We start from the raw sequence: 4,894 nt of genomic DNA on the forward strand, positions 1-4,894 counted from the left end.
CCCCCAAATTGGTCAGGCTGCAGGTGCTCCAAACCTCAGCAGCTATGCTTGGAAGGCTACTTACACACCAGAAAGAGCTACTATGTCTTTGAAATGGAGCAATTAACCTAAGTGCTTTCTTGCTGAGGAAAAATGGGAGCTATCCACAGGGAGTTCAGAACAGAAGACCACACACTGCTATTAAAGTCTGCAGTTTGGTTCCTTCTGACACTGCCCAAACTACAGATCATAACCTAATAAGCAGAAGGAAGTTAATAGTAAATTCATAATCAGAGAAGAGGTACCATTCAGGAGATGCTACATGTACTCATAAGTAGATAATTGGAGACTTAAACCAGTCAAGAAAAGCTCAAGATTGCTTTTAAAGATTAAAACTAGCTATTACCACATTTTCTAACAAAAGGAAATAAGATAATGCCTATATTTATGCATATTTCCAGTGATATAGTTCATACAAATTGATATTCTCTTGTATTAATTTAAAATTCCATTAACTCCAATATTTCAGGAGTAAGAACATTAAAATACCTGACAAAAACCTCAACTCTCGCTCCATTAATCTTAGAACTACTACTGATCCAATAGGGAGTTCCTCTTTTCTCATTTCTTTTCGGAGGAACATGACTGGGCCAACAAACATGAAGACAAATAACACAGCATCTTTCCTGTCCCATCTCACAATAATCCTCCCACTCCTCTGGCCACAATACTGGTTTCACATTGAAGAATGATTCAATAATAACCTTCATGTGGCACTTACAGATAAATCTGGAAGCCAAAGAAGAAAAAAAAATTAGAAAGAGCTTTGTTCCCTAATGCAATTTAGGGGGCTAAGACATTTTTGTATTACATGCACCCTGAGTAATATTTAGTTGCTCTTTTAACTTTACTCTGTATTAAAAGCACACGGGTTGCAATTTCGCCAATAATGCAACTTTGTCTTGGAGATAAAAGAAATGAACCAAAAATTAGCACTTGGATATAAGGAAGTGACTGATTTTCTAACTTTGTGCAGAGGGGTAAGTGGGCCATTGAAGAAATTCAGTGCTCCATGGCAACATTTGATGAGGAAATCATGGACCCAACGGCAGAGTCGAGGCTCACATGGCTCCCATTTGCACTGCTGCCTTCCCACTGCTTCATGGCAGCCACAGAACTATTGGAAACATGCACATGCTTTTTGTGCAATTGTGTGTGTGCCCCCCGAAAAAGAGAAACCCCAAACCAAAAAACCAAAAACAAATTAGTTCTGAGCTTGTCAGGCTCCATGGGGACAATAGGATATGGAAGATTTGCCACAGGAGATCTGGAATCCACGATAAGGAACAACCCTTGTCAGGCTTATTTACTACAGTCACCAGCTAAAAAATGAGGAGAAACAGAAGGAAGCAGACAGTCAACAACCTTTATAGTAGGAATCTTACTAACAAGCCTTGATCTTAATTGTAGCCTGGAGGCAAAGCCCACCCTGGTGTCTTTCATCCCCTTGAAGTCTCAGGCCTAACCCACTACCCACTGCAGGCATCCAGCCTTGCCAAGCTCACTTACATTAAGCTATAATAAGGTTAAAAAAAGGCCTTCAGTGTATTAAAATAAACACCAAAGTGGGCAATTATACTAGTATATACTAGCAAGTAAGGGAGTATGCAAACAGATTTATAAAAGAGGCAGACCCTTTTTTTCTCACCCCTTTTTTGTAACAATTCTTCCCAAAACTAACAGCAAATCCTCACTTTTCAAGATGCATTATTAAGCCAGCTTACACTAACTGAATGTTACAAACCTGCAAAAAAATAAAAGTAAAATTAAGTCAAGCAACTGTCATGTTTCCTGTTGAAAAAGTGAATTTTAGTAGTGAAGTTTTACTAAAAAGTGCATGTGGAAGGCAGCAAAGATCAAAGGCAACAGCCAGCCCAGCCTGCAGAGGATAGATCTGGGATGAAAAGTCAGCAAGGCGTGTCTCAGAGACCCAGACTCCCTTTCTCTGCTGCTCCTGGAAGATGCAAGTCCCAGCAAATACTTTACAATTCCAACTTGGCAGCAGGACACCCTGGCTTTCCAAGGTCCTACCAAAGCCAGTGGTGGCACAGTGCCTTCACTTGAAAACCACAGGGTACTTATTAAGAAAAATAATTCACTTCCTCCCCCAAAAAATGAAGAAAAAAAGACACATATTCCAAATATATATCATTTTCCACATAATTTCTCTGAAAAGACAGCACTAAAATTGCTGTATGTTTTGCAGATAAAAAACAGAAAAAGGAAGCTGTGCCAGACACAATCTTTGAGCCCAATGTATACAGTCAGTAAGAACAAAGATTTGGGAATTCCAAGTCTTTTAGTCATATTTTTAAAAGCATCTCTGCAGTTTTCAGTACCTTAGTATCATCCATTTGAGGATAGTAAAGTTGAGGAAATTTTTGGGGGGAGGACAAACAAAAAAAGCATCATGTTTTAATTACCCTCCGTCCATCCAAAAATACCCCAATACATATGTGTTTTTGATGTATATTTGGATAACAACGTAGTCTGGCTGAGGTATCATCTGTTTTGCAAAACACTGCCTTCTTTAGGATTAAATATTATCAGGATATTCAATACAAATCTGTCGCACAGATTTCCTTTGTTTTCTATTTTTCAGTCCCCACACAGACCTATACAATTCCACTCAGTCTGATGTGTTTCTCTAAATGTCTGACTTAACAACACTGAGCAACAGATTCCACTAATTTTTCTTTTTTTTTTTCTGCTCCTTTCCCCCTTTTTTCTTCTTTTTAAAGTCAAATAAATTAAGTACTGTCAAATCCACAAGAGATCCACAGGCAAGAGCGCCCAGTCTGACACAAAGCTAAATGAAACAAAGAAATCAGTGTCAGGTAGATACAGATGGATGTAATTCTGTATGTAGGATTTTCTGAGGAGTTTTGAAAAATTGAGCCCAGTAACCTGGAAAAACAAGTTTCACCAAATGTTGCCACTTCAGTGGGACAAGGGCAGGTATAAATATGAAGGCTTACATATCTTTCTCTCCTCTCACCTCTACACCCAAGACTTTTCAAAGAGATGGATTATTTTAATTTCCCGTCCCTGTCAAATTAATAATAAAAAATAGGCCTAGGCTCCAAATTGCTTTATCTTACTAAACAGTTTCCTCAGGCATTTTCTTTGAAGAAAATTCCTGCATTAGCCAGTCTTCACTTAACTGAAGTTTTATTATGTTTTTTCTTTCCATCTGCTATTTATCTATTAGAAAATGCAACACTAAACTCCCCGAAAACAAAGAGCTCACATGGCTTAAATTTATTAATGTAAAAATTGTAATTCATTTTGCTTCACCTGACCCTCACATAAAAATAATTCACAAGACAAGAACAATTCACAAGGAACTGAGACATTCAATGCAGCTAAATTTCAATTTTGCAGCTCTTTATCCAGCTATGTTTATTATTTGGCATTGAACATTAATTACTCTACTGATGGATTAGGCCTAGTTTGAAGATAAGGCAAAAAGACATATACTGAGCACCAATTTCAGCTGCTTCCACACATGGGCACAGGTTCAGCATGGGTTTAGCTCAGGCTTTGTGATAATCCACATCTGACAAAGCAAAGCAGGGCAGAAGCACCAGTCCCTATCGTGGCATGTGCCAAGATTTTAACAGAGAGGCAACATGGGACACAAATCCCACAACCTCACCAAGCTCTGAGCAAACAAGTAGATTTGTTAAAAAAAAAAAGAAAAAAATAGATAAAATAAATGAGGACACAGTTCCACCCAAAATTCAGAAGCCACTCACTCTACAGCCTCAGCCAGCACTTACAAATCTACTGGTTTGTGCTACAAACCACATTTGGAAAGGGAAAAAGGCACAAAGACCTTCACAGCAGTCACTTTTACTTTCAGCATCACTTGTTTTGTACATTAAAAAAAAAAAAAAGCCTCTCAAGACTCATCAGCTCACTGCTTTTCTAAGCAATTTACATGACTCTTTTCATGTGGGGTTTTCTGTTTTCTTTTTGTTTTGGTTCTTACTATGGACTGGGAAAGAAAAAAAACAGAAAAACAAAACCCCACTGGAAAATTTAACCCTTACCCAAGACACTTGATGCCACGCAGGGGGTCTACTCTAGGAAAGCAGCTTTTCAGTATTAGTGTTCCCTTACAGCTCCTAAAGAATGCTTGCACAGGCGTGAAAGGAAACCTGCAGGCCGAGATGAGGGCACAGCAGGGGCAGACCAGTGCAAAAATGCCACTGGGAATTGAGCTGAGAGGGCAATTAAGAACTCATTAGGAAAATACAGCACAAAACTGCTTTGGCACTGAACCAGTCAGACAGAAGTTGGAGATCTTAACACTCACATTACAACAAAGCAGAGACGTGAAGCACCACAGAGGTCTCAGGGTAAATTGTTGCTTTCCCAGGTAAGTTAATGACGACATAAAACATGGGGAGAAACAGCACAGAAGGGATAAATGTTCTAAAAACAGGTCTCAGTTTCTGTTGGGGGGCACTTCACCTTTGTGTTTCTGGCTCCCAGCTGCAGCTGCACATCAGTACCTGAAACACAACAGTGAGCAAACACAATGGCCCTGAAATAATGCAGGTACATGGGCATAAAAAAACCAGCCTTTGAACACAGGAGCCACCTCTCCACAGCTCCAACAACCTGCTCCACTGCAGCTTTAGGTAAAGAACCTGCCACTGCATCTTCCTCTCTTTCAGTGCTACAAATGCCCTCATTTATTTTGCACCCTCAAAAGTATCAAACTCAAAACATTAACCTCAAACGAAGACCACATACTAAAAAATTCCTCCTCTACCTCTCTACTTAAAGAAAAGGAAAAAAAATCTGGTTTTAGGATAGTCAGGGCTAATAAAACAAATCCTCGCAA

The sequence above is a fragment of the Geospiza fortis genome, unplaced genomic scaffold (genome assembly GCF_000277835.1).
Source record: "Geospiza fortis unplaced genomic scaffold, GeoFor_1.0 scaffold43, whole genome shotgun sequence".
Taxonomy (NCBI): Eukaryota; Metazoa; Chordata; class Aves; order Passeriformes; family Thraupidae; genus Geospiza; species Geospiza fortis.